Raw genomic sequence first — 23,126 nt, 5'->3', positions numbered from 1 at the left:
GAATGGAATGGAAAGGAAAAAACCCGAATGGACTGGAATGGAATGGAATGGAATGGAATGGAATGGAATGGAAGGGAATGAAATGGAAGGGAATTTAATCACACCGAATGGAATGGAATGGAATGGAATGGAATCAACCCGAATGGAATGGAATGCAATGGAATGACATGGAATGGATTCAACCCGAATGGAATTGATTGGAATGGAATCAACTCGAATGGAATGGAATGGAATGGAATGGCACGGGTTGGAATGGTATGGAATAGAATTGAATGGAATTGAATCAACCCGATTGGAGTGGATTGGAATGGAATGTAATTGAATGGAATGGGGTGGAATTGAATCAATCCGAGTGGAATGGAATGGAATGGAATGGAGTGGAGGGGAATGAAATGGAATGGAATGGAGTGGAGTGGAATGGAATGGAATGGAATCAACCTGAGTGGAATGGAATGGAATGGAATGGAATGGAATGGAATGGAATGGAATAAACCCGAATGAAATGGAATGGAGTGGAATGGAATGGAATGGAATGGAAAGGAACCAACCAGAATGGAATGGAATGGAATGGAATGGAATGGAATGGAATGGAATGGAATGCAATGGAATCATCCCGAATGGAATGGAATGGAACGGAATGGAATGGAATCAACCCGGATGGAATGCAATGGAATGGAATGGAAAGTAATCAACCCGAATGGAATGGAATGGAACGGAATGGAATGGAATGGAATGGAATGGAATGGAAGGGAATGAAATGGAAGGGAATTTAATCACACCGAATGGAATGGAATGGAATAGAATGGACTGGAATGGAATCTATCCGAAAGGTATGGAATGGTAAGGAATGGAATGGAATGGAAGGGAATGGAATAAACACGCATGTAATGAAATGGAGTGGAATCAACTCGAATGGAATGGAATGGAATGGAATGGAATGGAAAGGAATGGAATGGAAGGGAATGAAATGGAAGGGAATTTAATCACACCGAATGGAATGGAATGGAATGGAATGGAATGGAATCAACCCGAATGGAATGGAATGCAACGGAATGACATGGAATGGATTCAAACCTAATGGAATTGATTGTTATGGAATCAACTCGAATGGAATGGAATGGAATGGAATGGAATGGCACGTGATGGAATGGTATGGAATAGAATCGAATGGAATTGAATCAACCCGATTGGAGTGGATTGGAATGGAATGTAATTGAATGGAATGGGGTGGAATTGAATGAATCCGAGTGGAATGGAATGGAATGGAATGGAGTGGAGGGGAATGAAATGGAATGGAATGGAGTGGAGTGGAATGTAATGGAATGGAATCAACTTGAGTGGAATGGAATGGAATGGAATGGAATGGAATGGAATAAAATGGAATGGAAGCAACTCAAATGCAATGGAATGGAATGGAATGGAATGGAATCAACCCGAATGGAATGGAATGGAATGGAATGCAATGGAATGGAATGGAATCAACTCGAATGGAATGGAATGCAATGGAAAGGAATGGAATGGAATCAACCCGAATGGAGTGGAATGGAACGGAATGGAATGGAATGAAAAGGAATGGAATGGAATGCAATCAATCCAAATGGAATGGAATGGACTGGAATCAACCCGAATGGAATGGAGTGAAGTGGAATCAAATCGAATGGAATGGAATGGAATGGAATGGAATGGAATGGAATGAAATGGGATGTAATCACCTCGAATGGAACGGAATGGAATGGAATGGAATGAAATGGAATAAACCCGAATGGAATGGAATGGAATGGAATGGAATGGAATGGAATGGAATCAACCCGAATGGAATGGAAGGGAATGGAATGGAAAGGAAAAAACCCGAATGGAATGGAATGGAATGGAATGGAATCAACCCGAATGGAATGGAATGGAATGGAATGGAATAAACCGGAATGGAATGGAATGGAATGGAATGGAATGGAATGGAATCAGACCGAGTGGAATGGCATGGAGTGGAATGGAATGGAAAGGAATGGAATCAACCCGATTGGAATGGAATGGAATGGAATGGAATGGAATGGAATGGAATCTATCCGAATGGATTGGAATGGAAAGGAATGGAATGGAATGGAATGAAATGGAATGGAATGGAATGGAATCAACCCGCATGGAATGGAATGGAGTGGAACCAACTCGAATGGAATGGAATGGATTGGAATGGAATGGAATCAACCCGAATTCAATGGAATGGAATGGAATGGAATCAACACGAATGGAATGGATTGGAATGGAATGGAACGGAATGGAATGCAATGGAATGGAATCAACCCGAATGGAATGGAATGGAATGGAATGGAATGAAATGGAATGGAATGCAATCAATCCGAATGGAATGGAATGGAATGGAATGCAATGGAATCAACCCGAATGGAATGTAATGAAGTGGAATCAAATCGAGTGCAATGGAATGGAATCGAATGGAATGGAATGGATTCAACCAGAATGGAATGGAAAGGAATGGAATCAACCGGAATGGAATGAAATGGAAAGGAATGGAATGGAATGGAATGGAAAGGAATGGAATGGAATCAACCCGAATGGAATTTAATGGAATGGAATGGAATCAACCAGAATGGAATGGAATCGAATGGAATGGAATGGAATCAACCCGAATGGAATGGAATCGACCGGAATGGAATGGAATGGAATGGAATCAACCTGAATGGAATGAAATGGAATAGAATTGAATGGAATGGAATCCACCGGAATGGAATGGAATGGAATGGAATGGTATGGAATCAACCCGAATGGAGTCGAATGGAATGGAAAGGAATGGAGTCAACCCGAATGGAATGCAATGGAATGGAATGGAATGGAATGGAATCAACCCGAATGTAATGCAATGCAATGGAATGGAATGGAATGGAATGGAATGGAGTCAACCCGGATGGAATGCAATGGAATGGAATGGAATGAAATGGAATGGAATGGAATCAACCCGAATGGAATGGAATGCAATGGAATGGAATGGAATGGAATCAACCCGAATGGAATGGAATACAATGGAATGGAATGGAATGGAAAGCAATGGAATCAACTCAAATGGAATGGAATGGAATGGAAAGGAATGGAATGAAATGGAATAAACCCGAATGGAATGGAAGGGATTGGAATGGAAAGGAAAAAAACCGAATGGAATGGAATGGAATGGAATGGAATGGAATCAAACCGAATGGAATGGAATGGAATGGAATGGAACGGAATGGAATGGAATGGAATGGAAGGGAATGAATTGGAAGGGAATTTAATCACACCGAATGGAATGGAATAGAATGGAATGGAATGGAATCAACCCGAATGGAATGGAATGCAATGGAGTGACATGGAATGGATTCAACCCGAATGGAATTGATTGGAATGGAATCAACTCGAATGGAATGGAATGGAATGGAATGGCACGGGATGGAATGGTATGGAATAGAATCGAATGGAATTGAATCAACCCGATTGGAGTGGATTGGAATGGAATGTAATTGAATGGAATGGGGTGGAATTGAATCAATCCGAGTGGAATGGAATGGAATGGAATGGAGAGGAGGGGAATGAAATGGAATGGAATGGAGTGGAGTGGAAAGGAATGGAATGGAATCAACCTGAGTGGAATGGAATGGAATGGAATAAAATGGAATGGAATGGAATCAACTCGAATGGAATGGAATGCAATGGAATGGAATGGAATGGAGTCAACACCAATGGAGTGGAATGGAACGGAATGGAATGGAATGAAAAGGAATGGAATGGAATGCAATCAATCCAAATGGAATGGAATGGAATGGAATCAACCCGAATGGAATGGAGTGAAGTGGAATCAAATGGAATGGAATGGAATGGAATGGAATGGAATGGAATGGATTCAACACGAATGGAATGGAATTCAATTAACCGGAATGGAATGGAATGGAATGGAATCAACTCGCATGGAATGGAATGGAGTGGAATCAACTCGAATGGAATGGAATGGAATGGAATGGAAAGGAATGGAATGGAATCAACCCGAATGGAATTTAATGGAATGGAATGGAATCAAACAGAATGGAATGGAATCAAATGAAATGGAATGGAATCAATCCGATTGGAATGGAATGGAATGGAATCAACCCGAATGTAACGGAATGCAATGGAATGGAATGGAATGGAATGGAGTCAACCCGGATGGAATGCAATGGAAGGGAATGGAATGAAATGGAATGGAATGGAATCAACCCGAATGGAATGGAATGCAATGGAATGGAATGGAATGGAATCAAATCGAATGGAATAGAATGGAATGGATTGGAATGGAATGGAATGCAATCAACCCGAATGGAATGGAATTCAATGGAATGGAATGGAATGGAAAGGGATGGAATCAACTAGAATGGAACGGAATGGAATGGAATGGAATGGAATGAAATGGAATAAACCCGAATGGAATGGAATGGAATGGAATGAAATCAACCCGAATGGAATGGAAGGGAAAGGAATGGAAAGGAAAAAACCCGAATGGAATGGAATGGAATGGATAGGAATGGAATGGAATGGAATCAACCCGAATGGAATGGAATACAATGGAATGGAATGGAATGGAAAGGGATGGAATCAACTCGAATGGAATGGAATGAAATGGAATGGAATGGAATCAACTCTAATTGAATGGAATGCAATGGAATTGAATGGAATGGAATCAACTCGAATGGAATGGAATGGAATGGATTCGAATGGAATGGAATGGAATCAACCCGAATGGAATGGAATACAATGGAATGGAATGGAATGGAAAGGGATGGAATCAACTAGAATGGAATGGAATGGAATGGAATGAAATGGAATAAACCAGAATGGAATGGAATGGAATGGAATGGAATGGAATGGAATGGAATGAAATCAACACGAATGGAATGGAAGGGAATGGAATGGAAAGGAAAAAACCGGAATGGAATGGAATGGAATGGAATGGAATGGAATGGAATGGAATGAAATGGAATGGAGTGGAATGAAATGGAATAAACCCGAATGGAATGGAATGGAATGGAATGGAATGGAATGAAATCAACCTGAATGGAATGGAAGGGAATGGAATGGAAAGGAAAAAACCCGCATGGAATGGAATGGAATGGAATGGAAGGGAATGGAATGGAAAGGAAAAAACCCGCATGGAATGGAATGGAATGGAATGGAATGGAATGGAATGAAATGGAATGGAATCAACCGGAATGGAATGGAATGGAATTGAATCAAACCGAGTAGAATGGAATGGAGCGGAATGGAATGCAATGGAATGGAAAGGAATGGAATCAACCCGATTGGAATGGAATGGAATGGAATGGAATGGAATGGAATGGAATGGAATCAAACCGAATGGAATGGAATGGAATGGAATTGAATGGAATGGAATGGAAAGGAATAAACCCGAATGAAATTGAATGGAGGGGAATGGAATGAAATGGAAAGGAACCAACCCGAATGGAATGGAATTCAATGGAATGGAATGGAATGGAATGGAATGGAATACTATGGAATGGAATGGAAAGTAATCAACCCGAATGGAATGGAATGGAATGGAACGGAATGGAATGGAATGGAATGGAAGGGATTGAAATGGAAGGGAATTTAATCACACCGAATGGAATGGAATGGAATGGAATGGAATCAACCCGAATGGAATGGAATGCAATGGAATGACATGGAATGGATTCAACCCGAATGGAATTGATTGGAATGGAATCAACTCGAATGGAATGGAATGGAATGGAATGGCACGGGATGGAATGGTATGGAATAGAATCGAATGGAATTGAATCAACCCGATTGGAGTGGATTGGAATGGAATGTAATTGAATGGAATGGGGTAGAATTGAATCAATCCGAGTGGAATGGAATGGAATGGAATGGAGTGGAGGGGAATGAAATGGAATGGAATGGAGTGGAGTGGAATGGAATGGAATGGAATCAACCTGAGTGGAATGGAATGGAATGGAATGGAATGGAATGGAATAAAATGGAATGGAAGCAACTCAAATGCAATGGAATGGAATGGAATGGAATGGAATCAACCCGAATGGAATGGAATGGAATGGAATGCAATGGAATGGAATGGAATCAACTCGAATGGAATGGAATGCAATGGAATGGAATGGAATCGAATCATCACGAATGGAATGGAACGGAATGGAATCAACTCAAATGGAATGGAATGCAATGGAAAGGAATGGAATGAAATCAACCCGAATGGAGTGGAATGGAACGGAATGGAATGGAATGAAAAGGAATGTAATGGAATGCAATCTATCCAAATGGAATGGAATGGACTGGAATCAACCCGAATGGAATGGAGTGAAGTGGAATCAAATCGAATGGAATGGAATGGAATGGAATGGAATGGAATGGAATGGAATGGAATGAAAAGGGATGTAATCACCTCGAATGGAACGGAATGGAATGGAATGGAATGAAATGGAATAAACCCGAATGGAATGGAGTGGAATGGAATGGAATGGAATGGAATGGAATGGAATCAACCCGAATGGAATGGAATGGAATGGAATAAACCGGAATGGAATGGAATGGAATGGAATGGAATGGAATGGAATGGAATCAAACCGAGTGGAATGGCATGGAGTGGAATGGAATGGAAAGGAATGGAATCAACCCGATTGGAATGGAATGGAATGGAATGGAATGGAATGGAACGGAATCTATCCGAATGGATTGGAATGGAAAGGAATGGAATGGAATGGAATGGAATGGAATGGAATGGAATGGAATGGAATCAACCCGCATGGAATGGAATGGAGTGGAACCAACTCGAATGGAATGGAATGGATTGGAATGGAATGGAATCAACCCGAATTCAATGGAATGGAATGGAATGGAATCAACACGAATGGAATGGATTGGAATGGAATGGAATGGAATGGAATGGAATGGAATGGAATCAACCCGAATGGAATGGAATGGAATGGAATGGAATGGAATGAAATGGAATGGAATGCAATCAATCCGAATGGAATGGAATGGAATGGAATGCAATGGAATCAACCCGAATGGAATGGAATGAAGTGGAATCAAATCGAGTGCAATGGAATGGAATCGAATGGAATGGAATGGATTCAACCAGAATGGAATGGAAAGGAATGGAGTCAACCGGTATGGAATGAAATGGAAAGGAATGGAATGGAATGGAATGGAAAGGAATGGAATGGAATCAACCCGAATGGAATTTAATGGAATGGAATGGAATCAACCAGAATGGAATGCAATCGAATGGAATGGAATGGAATCAACCCGAATGGAATGGAATGGAATGGAATGGAATGGAATCAACCTGAATGGAATGAAATGGAATGGAATTGAATGGAATGGAATCCACCGGAATGGAATGGAATGGAATGGAATGGAATGGAATGGAATGGTATGGAATCAACCCGAATGGAGTCGAATGGAATGGAAAGGAATGGAATCAACCCGAATGGAATGCAATGGAATGGAATGGAATGGAATGGAATCAACCCGAATGTAATGGAATGCAATGGAATGGAATGGAATGGAATGGAGTCAACCCGGATGGAATGCAATGGAATGGAATGGAATGAAATGGAATGGAATGGAATCAACCCGAATTGAATGGAATGCCATGGAATGGAATGGAATGGAAAGGGATGGAATCAACTCGAATGGAATGGAATGGAACGGAATGAAATGGAATAAACGCGAATGGAATGGAATGGAATGGAATGGAATGGAAAGAAATCAACCCGAATGGAATGGAAGGGAATGGAATGGAAAGGAAAAAACCCGAATGGAATGGAATGGAATGGAATGGAAGGGAGTGAAATGGAAGGGAATTTAATCACACCGAATGGAATGGAATGGAATGGAATGGAATCAACCCGAATGGAATGGAATGCAATGGAATGACATGGAATGGATTCAACCCGAATGGAATTGATTGGAATGGAATCAACTCGAATGGAATGGAATGGAATGGAATGGCACGGGTTGGAATGGTATGGAATAGAATTGAATGGAATTGAATCAACCCGATTGGAGTGGATTGGAATGGAATGTAATTGAATGGAATGGGGTGGAATTGAATCAATCCGAGTGGAATGGAATGGAATGGAATGGAGTGGAGGGGAATGAAATGGAATGGAATGGAGTGGAGTGGAATGGAATGGAATGGAATCAACCTGAGTGGAATGGAATGGAATGGAATGGAATGGAATGGAATGGAATGGAATGGAATGGAATAAACCCGAATGAAATGGAATGGAGTGGAATGGAATGGAATGGAATGGAAAGGAACCAACCAGAATGGAATGGAATGGAATGGAATGGAATGGAATGGAATGGAATGGAATGCAATGGAATCATCCCGAATGGAATGGAATGGAACGGAATGGAATGGAATCAACCCGGATGGAATGCAATGGAATGGAATGGAAAGTAATCAACCCGAATGGAATGGAATGGAACGGAATGGAATGGAATGGAATGGAATGGAATGGAAGGGAATGAAATGGAAGGGAATTTAATCACACCGAATGGAATGGAATGGAATAGAATGGACTGGAATGGAATCTATCCGAAAGGTATGGAATGGTAAGGAATGGAATGGAATGGAAGGGAATGGAATAAACACGCATGTAATGAAATGGAGTGGAATCAACTCGAATGGAATGGAATGGAATGGAATGGAATGGAAAGGAATGGAATGGAAGGGAATGAAATGGAAGGGAATTTAATCACACCGAATGGAATGGAATGGAATGGAATGGAATGGAATCAACCCGAATGGAATGGAATGCAACGGAATGACATGGAATGGATTCAAACCTAATGGAATTGATTGTTATGGAATCAACTCGAATGGAATGGAATGGAATGGAATGGAATGGCACGTGATGGAATGGTATGGAATAGAATCGAATGGGATTGAATCAACCCGATTGGAGTGGATTGGAATGGAATGTAATTGAATGGAATGGGGTGGAATTGAATCAATCCGAGTGGAATGGAATGGAATGGAATGGAGTGGAGGGGAATGAAATGGAATGGAATGGAGTGGAGTGGAATGTAATGGAATGGAATCAACTTGAGTGGAATGGAATGGAATGGAATGGAATGGAATAAAATGGAATGGAAGCAACTCAAATGCAATGGAATGGAATGGAATGGAATGGAATGGAATCAACCCGAATGGAATGGAATGGAATGGAATGCAATGGAATGGAATGGAATCAACTCGAATGGAATGGAATGCAATGGAAAGGAATGGAATGGAATCAACCCGAATGGAGTGGAATGGAACGGAATGGAATGGAATGAAAAGGAATGGAATGGAATGCAATCAATCCAAATGGAATGGAATGGACTGGAATCAACCCGAATGGAATGGAGTGAAGTGGAATCAAATCGAATGGAATGGAATGGAATGGAATGGAATGGAATGGAATGGAATGAAATGGGATGTAATCACCTCGAATGGAACGGAATGGAATGGAATGGAATGAAATGGAATAAACCCGAATGGAATGGAATGGAATGGAATGGAATGGAATGGAATGGAATCAACCCGAATGGAATGGAAGGGAATGGAATGGAAAGGAAAAAACCCGAATGGAATGGAATGGAATGGAATGGAATCAACCCGAATGGAATGGAATGGAATGGAATGGAATAAACCGGAATGGAATGGAATGGAATGGAATGGAATGGAATGGAATGGAATCAGACCGAGTGGAATGGCATAGAGTGGAATGGAATGGAAAGGAATGGAATCAACCCGATTGGAATGGAATGGAATGGAATGGAATGGAATGGAATGGAATCTATCCGAATGGATTGGAATGGAAAGGAATGGAATGGAATGGAATGAAATGGAATGGAATGGAATGGAATCAACCCGCATGGAATGGAATGGAGTGGAACCAACTCGAATGGAATGGAATGGATTGGAATGGAATGGAATCAACCCGAATTCAATGGAATGGAATGGAATGGAATCAACACGAATGGAATGGATTGGAATGGAATGGAACGGAATGGAATGCAATGGAATGGAATCAACCCGAATGGAATGGAATGGAATGGAATGGAATGAAATGGAATGGAATGCAATCAATCCGAATGGAATGGAATGGAATGGAATGCAATGGAATCAACCCGAATGGAATGTAATGAAGTGGAATCAAATCGAGTGCAATGGAATGGAATCGAATGGAATGGAATGGATTCAACCAGAATGGAATGGAAAGGAATGGAATCAACCGGAATGGAATGAAATGGAAAGGAATGGAATGGAATGGAATGGAAAGGAATGGAATGGAATCAACCCGAATGGAATTTAATGGAATGGAATGGAATCAACCAGAATGGAATGGAATCGAATGGAATGGAATGGAATCAACCCGAATGGAATGGAATGGAATGGAATGGAATGGAATGGAATCAACCTGAATGGAATGAAATGGAATAGAATTGAATGGAATGGAATCCACCGGAATGGAATGGAATGGAATGGAATGGTATGGAATCAACCCGAATGGAGTCGAATGGAATGGAAAGGAATGGAGTCAACCCGAATGGAATGCAATGGAATGGAATGGAATGGAATGGAATCAACCCGAATGTAATGCAATGCAATGGAATGGAATGGAATGGAATGGAATGGAGTCAACCCGGATGGAATGCAATGGAATGGAATGGAATGAAATGGAATGGAATGGAATCAACCCGAATGGAATGGAATGCAATGGAATGGAATGGAATGGAATCAACCCGAATGGAATGGAATACAATGGAATGGAATGGAATGGAAAGCAATGGAATCAACTCAAATGGAATGGAATGGAATGGAAAGGAATGGAATGAAATGGAATAAACCCGAATGGAATGGAAGGGATTGGAATGGAAAGGAAAAAAACCGAATGGAATGGAATGGAATGGAATGGAATGGAATCAAACCGAATGGAATGGAATGGAATGGAATGGAACGGAATGGAATGGAATGGAATGGAAGGGAATGAATTGGAAGGGAATTTAATCACACCGAATGGAATGGAATAGAATGGAATGGAATGGAATCAACCCGAATGGAATGGAATGCAATGGAGTGACATGGAATGGATTCAACCCGAATGGAATTGATTGGAATGGAATCAACTCGAATGGAATGGAATGGAATGGAATGGCACGGGATGGAATGGTATGGAATAGAATCGAATGGAATTGAATCAACCCGATTGGAGTGGATTGGAATGGAATGTAATTGAATGGAATGGGGTGGAATTGAATCAATCCGAGTGGAATGGAATGGAATGGAATGGAGAGGAGGGGAATGAAATGGAATGGAATGGAGTGGAGTGGAAAGGAATGGAATGGAATCAACCTGAGTGGAATGGAATGGAATGGAATAAAATGGAATGGAATGGAATCAACTCGAATGGAATGGAATGCAATGGAATGGAATGGAATGGAGTCAACACCAATGGAGTGGAATGGAACGGAATGGAATGGAATGAAAAGGAATGGAATGGAATGCAATCAATCCAAATGGAATGGAATGGAATGGAATCAACCCGAATGGAATGGAGTGAAGTGGAATCAAATGGAATGGAATGGAATGGAATGGAATGGAATGGAATGGAATGGATTCAACACGAATGGAATGGAATTCAATTAACCGGAATGGAATGGAATGGAATGGAATCAACTCGCATGGAATGGAATGGAGTGGAATCAACTCGAATGGAATGGAATGGAATGGAATGGAAAGGAATGGAATGGAATCAACCCGAATGGAATTTAATGGAATGGAATGGAATCAAACAGAATGGAATGGAATCAAATGAAATGGAATGGAATCAATCGGATTGGAATGGAATGGAATGGAATCAACCCGAATGTAACGGAATGCAATGGAATGGAATGGAATGGAATGGAGTCAACCCGGATGGAATGCAATGGAAGGGAATGGAATGAAATGGAATGGAATGGAATCAACCCGAATGGAATGGAATGCAATGGAATGGAATGGAATGGAATCAACTCGAATGGAATAGAATGGAATGGATTGGAATGGAATGGAATGCAATCAACCCGAATGGAATGGAATTCAATGGAATGGAATGGAATGGAAAGGGATGGAATCAACTAGAATGGAACGGAATGGAATGGAATGGAATGGAATGAAATGGAATAAACCCGAATGGAATGGAATGGAATGGAATGAAATCAACCCGAATGGAATGGAAGGGAAAGGAATGGAAAGGAAAAAACCCGAATGGAATGGAATGGAATGGATAGGAATGGAATGGAATGGAATCAACCCGAATGGAATGGAATACAATGGAATGGAATGGAATGGAAAGGGATGGAATCAACTCGAATGGAATGGAATGAAATGGAATGGAATGGAATCAACTCTAATTGAATGGAATGCAATGGAATTGAATGGAATGGAATCAACTCGAATGGAATGGAATGGAATGGATTCGAATGGAATGGAATGGAATCAACCCGAATGGAATGGAATACAATGGAATGGAATGGAATGGAAAGGGATGGAATCAACTAGAATGGAATGGAATGGAATGGAATGAAATGGAATAAACCAGAATGGAATGGAATGGAATGGAATGGAATGGAATGGAATGGAATGGAATGAAATCAACCCGAATGGAATGGAAGGGAATGGAATGGAAAGGAAAAAACCGGAATGGAATGGAATGGAATGGAATGGAATGGAATGGAATGGAATGAAATGGAATGGAGTGGAATGAAATGGAATAAACCCGAATGGAATGGAATGGAATGGAATGGAATGGAATGAAATCAACCTGAATGGAATGGAAGGGAATGGAATGGAAAGGAAAAAACCCGCATGGAATGGAATGGAATGGAATGGAATGGAATGGAAGGGAATGGAATGGAAAGGAAAAAACCCGCATGGAATGGAATGGAATGGAATGGAATGGAATGAAATGGAATGGAATCAACCGGAATGGAATGGAATGGAATGGAATCAAACCGAGTGGAATGGAATGGAGCGGAATGGAATGGAATGGAATGGAAAGGAATGGAATCAACCCGATTGGAATGGAATGGAATGGAATGGAATGGAATCAAACCGAATGGAATGGAATGGAATGGAATTGAATGGAATGGAATGGAAAGGAATAAACCCGAATGAAATTGAATGGAGGGGAATGGAATGAAATGGAAAGGAACCAACCCGAATGGAATGGAATTCAATGGAATGGAATGGAATGGAATGGAATGGAATACTATGGAATGGAATGGAAAGTAATCAACCCGAATGGAATGGAATGGAATGGAACGGAATGGAATGGAATGGAATGGAAGGGATTGAAATGGAAGGGAATTTAATCACACCGAATGGAATGGAATGGAATGGAATGGAATCAACCCGAATGGAATGGAATGCAATGGAATGACATGGAATGGATTCAACCCGAATGGAATTGATTGGAATGGAATCAACTCGAATGGAATGAAATGGAATGGAATGGCACGGGATGGAATGGTATGGAATAGAATCGAATGGAATTGAATCAACCCGATTGGAGTGGATTGGAATGGAATGTAATTGAATGGAATGGGGTAGAATTGAATCAATCCGAGTGGAATGGAATGGAATGGAATGGAGTGGAGGGGAATGAAATGGAATGGAATGGAGTGGAGTGGAATGGAATGGAATGGAATCAACCTGAGTGGAATGGAATGGAATGGAATGGAATGGAATAAAATGGAATGGAAGCAACTCAAATGCAATGGAATGGAATGGAATGGAATGGAATCAACCCGAATGGAATGGAATGGAATGGAATGCAATGGAATGGAATGGAATCAACTCGAATGGAATGGAATGCAATGGAATGGAATGGAATCGAATCATCACGAATGGAATGGAACGGAATGGAATCAACTCAAATGGAATGGAATGCAATGGAAAGGAATGGAATGGAATCAACCCGAATGGAGTGGAATGGAACGGAATGGAATGGAATGAAAAGGAATGTAATGGAATGCAATCTATCCAAATGGAATGGAATGGACTGGAATCAACCCGAATGGAATGGAGTGAAGTGGAATCAAATCGAATGGAATGGAATGGAATGGAATGGAATGGAATGGAATGGAATGAAAAGGGATGTAATCACCTCGAATGGAACGGAATGGAATGGAATGGAATGAAATGGAATAAAAACGAATGGAATGGAGTGGAATGGAATGGAATGGAATGGAATGGAATGGAATGGAATGGAATCAACCCGAATGGAATGGAATGGAATGGAATAAACCGGAATGGAATGGAATGGAATGGAATGGAATGGAATGGAATGGAATGGAATCAAACCGAGTGGAATGGCATGGAGTGGAATGGAATGGAAAGGAATGGAATCAACCCGATTGGAATGGAATGGAATGGAATGGAATGGAATGGAATGGAACGGAATCTATCCGAATGGATTGGAATGGAAAGGAATGGAATGGAATGGAATGGAATGGAATGGAATGGAATGGAAAGGAATGGAATGGAATGGAATCAACCCGCATGGAATGGAATGGAGTGGAACCAACTCGAATGGAATGGAATGGATTGGAATGGAATGGAATCAACCCGAATTCAATGGAATGGAATGGAATGGAATCAACACGAATGGAATGGATTGGAATGGAATGGAATGGAATGGAATGGAATGGAATCAACCCGAATGGAATGGAATGGAATGGAATGGAATGGAATGAAATGGAATGGAATGCAATCAATCCGAATGGAATGGAATGGAATGGAATGCAATGGAATCAACCCGAATGGAATGGAATGAAGTGGAATCAAATCGAGTGCAATGGAATGGAATCGAATGGAATGGAATGGATTCAACCAGAATGGAATGGAAAGGAATGGAGTCAACCGGTATGGAATGAAATGGAAAGGAATGGAATGGAATGGAATGGAAAGGAATGGAATGGAATCAACCCGAATGGAATTTAATGGAATGGAATGGAATCAACCAGAATGGAATGGAATGGAATGGAATGGAATGGAATCAACCCGAATGGAATGGAATGGAATGGAATGGAATGGAATCAACCTGAATGGAATGAAATGGAATGGAATTGAATGGAATGGAATCCACCGGAATGGAATGGAATGGAATGGAATGGAATGGAATGGAATGGTATGGAATCAACCCGAATGGAGTCGAATGGAATGGAAAGGAATGGAATCAACCCGAATGGAATGCAATGGAATGGAATGGAATGGAATGGAATCAACCCGAATGTAATGGAATGCAATGGAATGGAATGGAATGGAATGGAGTCAACCCGGATGGAATGCAATGGAATGGAATGGAATGAAATGGAATGGAATGGAATCAACCCGAATTGAATGGAATGCCATGGAATGGAATGGAATGGAAAGGGATGGAATCAACACGAATGGAATGGAATGGAACGGAATGAAATGGAATAAACGCGAATGGAATGGAATGGAATGGAGTGGAATGGAAAGAAATCAACCCGAATGGAATGGAAGGGAATGGAATGGAAAGGAAAAAACCCGAATGGAATGGAATGGAATGGAATGGAATGGAATGGAATGGAAGGGAATGAAATGGAAGGGAATTTAATCACACCGAATGGAATGGAATGGAATGGAATGGAATCAACCCGAATGGAATGGAATGCAATGGAATGACATGGAATGGATTCAACCCGAATGGAATTGATTGGAATGGAATCAACTCGAATGGAATGGAATGGAATGGAATGGCACGGGTTGGAATGGTATGGAATAGAATTGAATGGAATTGAATCAACCCGATTGGAGTGGATTGGAATGGAATGTAATTGAATGGAATGGGGTGGAATTGAATCAATCCGAGTGGAATGGAATGGAATGGAATGGAGTGGAGGGGAATGAAATGGAATGGAATGGAGTGGAGTGGAATGGAATGGAATGGAATCAACCTGAGTGGAATGGAATGGAATGGAATGGAATGGAATGGAATGGAATGGAATGGAATAAACCCGAATGAAATGGAATGGAGTGGAATGGAATGGAATGGAATGGAAAGGAACCAACCAGAATGGAATGGAATGGAATGGAATGGAATGGAATGGAATGGAATGCAATGGAATCATCCCGAATGGAATGGAATGGAACTGAATGGAATGGAATCAACCCGGATGGAATGCAATGGAATGGAATGGAAAGTAATCAACCCGAATGGAATGGAATGGAACGGAATGGAATGGAATGGAATGGAAGGGAATGAAATGGAAGGGAATTTAATCACACCGAATGGAATGGAATGGAATAGAATGGACTGGAATGGAATCTATCCGAAAGGTATGGAATGGTAAGGAATGGAATGGAATGGAAGGGAATGGAATAAACACGCATGTAATGAAATGGAGTGGAATCAACTCGAATGGAATGGAATGGAATGGAATGGAATGGAAAGGAATGGAATGGAAGGGAATGAAATGGAAGGGAATTTAATCACACCGAATGGAATGGAATGGAATGGAATGGAATGGAATGGAATCAACCCGAATGGAATGGAATGCAACGGAATGACATGGAATGGATTCAAACCTAATGGAATTGATTGTTATGGAATCAACTCGAATGGAATGGAATGGAATGGAATGGAATGGCACGTGATGGAATGGTATGGAATAGAATCGAATGGAATTGAATCAACCCGATTGGAGTGGATTGGAATGGAATGTAATTGAATGGAATGGGGTGGAATTGAATGAATCCGAGTGGAATGGAATGGAATGGAATGGAGTGGAGGGGAATGAAATGGAATGGAATGGAGTGGAGTGGAATGTAATGGAATGGAATCAACTTGAGTGGAATGGAATGGAATGGAATGGAATGGAATAAAATGGAATGGAAGCACCTCAAATGCAATGGAATGGAATGGAATGGAATGGAATCAACCCGAATGGAATGGAATGGAATGGAATGCAATGGAATGGAATGGAATCAACTCGAATGGAATGGAATGCAATGGAAAGGAATGGAATGGAATCAACCCGAATGGAGTGGAATGGAACGGAATGGAATGGAATGAAAAGGAATGGAATGGAATGCAATCAATCCAAATGGAATGGAATGGACTGGAATCAACCCGAATGGAATGGAGTGAAGTGGAATCAAATCGAATGGAATGGAATGGAATGGAATGGAATGGAATGAAATGGGATGTAATCACCTCGAATGGAACGGAATGGAATGGAATGGAATGAAATGGAATAAACCCGAATGGAATGGAATGGAATGGAATGGAATGGAATGGAATGGAATGGAATCAACCCGAATGGAATGGAAGGGAATGGAATGGAAAGGAAAAAACCCGAATGGAATGGAATGGAATGGAATGGAATCAACCCGAATGGAATGGAATGGAATGGAATGGAATAAACCGGAATGGAATGGAATGGAATGGAATGGAATGGAATGGAATCAGACCGAGTGGAATGGCATGGAGTGGAATGGAATGGAAAGGAATGGAATCAACCCGATTGGAATGGAATGGAATGGAATGGAATGGAATGGAATGGAATCTATCCGAATGGATTGGAATGGAAAGGAATGGAATGGAATGGAATGAAATGGAATGGAATGGAATGGAATCAACCCGCATGGAATGGAATGGAGTGGAACCAACTCGAATGGAATGGAATGGATTGGAATGGAATGGAATCAACCCGAATTCAATGGAATGGAATGGAATGGAATCAACACGAATGGAATGGATTGGAATGGAATGGAACGGAATGGAATGCAATGGAATGGAATCAACCCGAATGGAATGGAATGGAATGGAATGGAATGAAATGGAATGGAATGCAATCAATCCGAATGGAATGGAATGGAATGGAATGCAATGGAATCAACCCGAATGGAATGTAATGAAGTGGAATCAAATCGAGTGCAATGGAATGGAATCGAATGGAATGGAATGGATTCAACCAGAATGGAATGGAAAGGAATGGAATCAACCGGAATGGAATGAAATGGAAAGGAATGGAATGGAATGGAATGGAAAGGAATGGAATGGAATCAACCCGAATGGAATTTAATGGAATGGAATGGAATCAACCAGAATGGAATGGAATCGAATGGAATGGAATGGAATCAACCCGAATGGAATGGAATGGAATGGAATGGAATGGAATGGAATCAACCTGAATGGAATGAAATGGAATAGAATTGAATGGAATGGAATCCACCGGAATGGAATGGAATGGAATGGAATGGTATGGAATCAACCCGAATGGAGTCGAATGGAATGGAAAGGAATGGAGTCAACCCGAATGGAATGCAATGGAATGGAATGGAATGGAATGGAATCAACCCGAATGTAATGCAATGCAATGGAATGGAATGGAATGGAATGGAATGGAGTCAACCCGGATGGAATGCAATGGAATGGAATGGAATGAAATGGAATGGAATGGAATCAACCCGAATGGAATGGAATGCAATGGAATGGAATGGAATGGAATCAACCCGAATGGAATGGAATACAATGGAATGGAATGGAATGGAAAGCAATGGAATCAACTCAAATGGAATGGAATGGAATGGAAAGGAATGGAATGAAATGGAATAAACCCGAATGGAATGGAAGGGATTGGAATGGAAAGGAAAAAAACCGAATGGAATGGAATGGAATGGAATGGAATGGAATCAAACCGAATGGAATGGAATGGAATGGAATGGAACGGAATGGAATGGAATGGAATGGAAGGGAATGAATTGGAAGGGAATTTAATCACACCGAATGGAATGGAATAGAATGGAATGGAATGGAATCAACCCGAATGGAATGGAATGCAATGGAGTGACATGGAATGGATTCAACCCGAATGGAATTGATTGGAATGGAATCAACTCGAATGGAATGGAATGGAATGGAATGGCACGGGATGGAATGGTATGGAATAGAATCGAATGGAATTGAATCAACCCGATTGGAGTGGATTGGAATGGAATGTAATTGAATGGAATGGGGTGGAATTGAATCAATCCGAGTGGAATGGAATGGAATGGAATGGAGAGGAGGGGAATGAAATGGAATGGAATGGAGTGGAGTGGAAAGGAATGGAATGGAATCAACCTGAGTGGAATGGAATGGAATGGAATAAAATGGAATGGAATGGAATCAACTCGAATGGAATGGAATGCAATGGAATGGAATGGAATGGAGTCAACACCAATGGAGTGGAATGGAACGGAATGGAATGGAATGAAAAGGAATGGAATGGAATGCAATCAATCCAAATGGAATGGAATGGAATGGAATCAACCCGAATGGAATGGAGTGAAGTGGAATCAAATGGAATGGAATGGAATGGAATGGAATGGAATGGAATGGAATGGAATGGATTCAACACGAATGGAATGGAATTCAATTAACCGGAATGGAATGGAATGGAATGGAATCAACTCGCATGGAATGGAATGGAGTGGAATCAACTCGAATGGAATGGAATGGAATGGAATGGAAAGGAATGGAATGGAATCAACCCGAATGGAATTTAATGGAATGGAATGGAATCAAACAGAATGGAATGGAATCAAATGAAATGGAATGGAATCAATCCGATTGGAATGGAATGGAATGGAATCAACCCGAATGTAACGGAATGCAATGGAATGGAATGGAATGGAATGGAGTCAACCCGGATGGAATGCAATGGAAGGGAATGGAATGAAATGGAATGGAATGGAATCAACCCGAATGGAATGGAATGCAATGGAATGTAATGGAATGGAATCAACTCGAATGGAATAGAATGGAATGGATTGGAATGGAATGGAATGCAATCAACCCGAATGTAATGGAATTCAATGGAATGGAATGGAATGGAAAGGGATGGAATCAACTAGAATGGAACGGAATGGAATGGAATGGAATGGAATGAAATGGAATAAACCCGAATGGAATGGAATGGAATGGAATGAAATCAACCCGAATGGAATGGAAGGGAAAGGAATGGAAAGGAAAAAACCCGAATGGAATGGAATGGAATGGATAGGAATGGAATGGAATGGAATCAACCCGAATGGAATGGAATACAATGGAATGGAATGGAATGGAAAGGGATGGAATCAACTCGAATGGAATGGAATGAAATGGAATGGAATGGAATCAACTCTAATTGAATGGAATGCAATGGAATTGAATGGAATGGAATCAACTCGAATGGAATGGAATGGAATGGATTCGAATGGAATGGAATGGAATCAACCCGAATGGAATGGAATACAATGGAATGGAATGGAATGGAAAGGGATGGAATCAACTAGAATGGAATGGAATGGAATGGAATGAAATGGAATAAACCAGAATGGAATGGAATGGAATGGAATGGAATGGAATGGAATGGAATGAAATCAACCCGAATGGAATGGAAGGGAATGGAATGGAAAGGAAAAAACCGGAATGGAATGGAATGGAATGGAATGGAATGGAATGGAATGGAATGGAATGAAATGGAATGGAGTGGAATGAAATGGAATAAACCCGAATAGAATGGAATGGAATGGAATGGAATGAAATCAACCTGAATGGAATGGAAGGGAATGGAATGGAAAGGAAAAAACCCGCATGGAATGGAATGGAATGGAATGGAATGGAATGGAAGGGAATGGAATGGAAAGGAAAAAACCCGCATGGAATGGAATGGAATGGAATGGAATGGAATGAAATGGAATGGAATCAACCGGAATGGAATGGAATGGAATGGAATCAAACCGAGTGGAATGGAATGGAGCGGAATGGAATGGAATGGAATGGAAAGGAATGGAATCAACCCGATTGGAATGGAATGGAATGGAATGGAATGGAATGGAATGGAATGGAATGGAATGGAATCAAACCGAATGGAATGGAATGGAATGGAATTGAATGGAATGGAATGGAAAGGAATAAACCCGAATGAAATTAAATGGAGGGGAATGGAATGAAATGGAAAGGAACCAACCCGAATGGAATGGAATTCAATGGAATGGAATGGAATGGAATGGAATGGAATACTATGGAATGGAATGGAAAGTAATCAACCCGAATGGAATGGAATGGAATGGAACGGAATGGAATGGAATGGAAGGGATTGAAATGGAAGGGAATTTAATCACACCGAATGGAATGGAATGGAATGGAATGGAATCAACCCGAATGGAATGGAATGCAATGGAATGAAATGGAATGGATTCAACCCGAATGGAATTGATTGGAATGGAATCAACTCGAATGGAATGGAATGGAATGGAATGGCACGGGATGGAATGGTATGGAATAGAATCGAATGGAATTGAATCAACCCGATTGGAGTGGATTGGAATGGAATGTAATTGAATGGAATGGGGTAGAATTGAATCAATCCGAGTGGAATGGAATGGAATGGAATGGAGTGGAGGGGAATGAAATGGAATGGAATGGAGTGGAGTGGAATGGAATGGAATGGAATCAACCTGAGTGGAATGGAATGGAATGGAATGGAATGGAATGGAATAAAATGGAATGGAAGCAACTCAAATGCAATGGAATGGAATGGAATGGAATGGAATCAACCCGAATGGAATGGAATGGAATGGAATGCAATGGAATGGAATGGAATCAACTCGAATGGAATGGAATGCAATGGAATGGAATGGAATCGAATCATCACGAATGGAATGGAACGGAATGGAATCAACTCAAATGGAATGGAATGCAATGGAAAGGAATGGAATGGAATCAACCCGAATGGAGTGGAATGGAACGGAATGGAATGGAATGAAAAGGAATGGAATGGAATGCAATCAATCCAAATGGAATGGAATGGAATGGAATCAACCCGAATGGAATGGAGTGAAGTGGAATCAAATGGAATGGAATGGAATGGAATGGAATGGAATGGAATGGATTCAACACGAATGGAATGGAATGGAATTCAATTAACCGGAATGGAATGGAATGGAATGGAATGGAATCAACCCGAATGGAATTTAAGGGAATGGAATGGAATGCAATGGACTGGAATGGAATCAACCCGAATGGAATGAAATGGAATGGAATAAACCGATTGGAATGGAATGGAATGGAATGGAATGCAATCTATCCGAATGGAATGGAATGGAATGGAATGGAATGGAATGGAATGGAATCAACTCGCATGGAATGGAATGGAGTGGAATCAACTCGAATGGAATGGAATGGAATGGAATGGAAAGGAATGGAATGGAATCAACCCGAATGGAATTTAATGGAATGGAATGGAATCAAACAGAATGGAATGGAATCGAATGAAACGGAATGGAATCAATCCGATTGGAATGGAATGGAATGGAATGGAATGGAATCAACCTGAATGGAATGAAATGGAATGGAATTGAATGGAATGGAATCCACCGGAATGGAATGGAATGGAATGGAATGGAACGGAATGGAATGGTATGGAATCAACCCGAATGGAGTCAAATGGAATGGAAAGGAATGGAAACAACCGGAATGGAATGCAATGGAATGGAATGGAATGGAATCAACCCGAATGTAACGGAATGCAATGGAATGGAATGGAATGGAATGGAGTCAACACGGATGGAATGCAATGGAATGGAATGGAATGAAATGGAATGGAATGGAATCAACCCGAATGGAATGGAATGCAATGGAATGGAATGGAATGGAATCAACTCGAATGGAATAGAATGGAACGGATTGGTATGGAATGGAATGGAATCAACCCGAATGGAATGGAATTCAGTGGAATGGAATGGAATGGAAAGGGATGGAATCAACTAGAATGGAACGGAATGGAATGGAATGGAATGGAATGAAATGGAATAAACCCGAATGGAATGGAATGGAATGGAATGGAATGAAATCAACCCGAATGGAATGGAAGGGAATGGAATGGAAAGGAAAAAACCCGAATTGAATGGAATGGAATGGAATGGAATGGAATGCAATGGAATGGAATGGAATCATCTCGAATGGAATGGAATGCAATGGAATGGAATGGAGTCGAATCATCATGAATGGAATGGAACGGAATGGAATCAACTCAAATGGAATGGA

This window comes from Pan troglodytes, chromosome 14, assembly GCF_028858775.2.
Source record: "Pan troglodytes isolate AG18354 chromosome 14, NHGRI_mPanTro3-v2.0_pri, whole genome shotgun sequence".
Taxonomy (NCBI): domain Eukaryota; kingdom Metazoa; phylum Chordata; class Mammalia; order Primates; family Hominidae; genus Pan; species Pan troglodytes.
Note: the sequence above shows the minus strand (reverse complement) of the source record.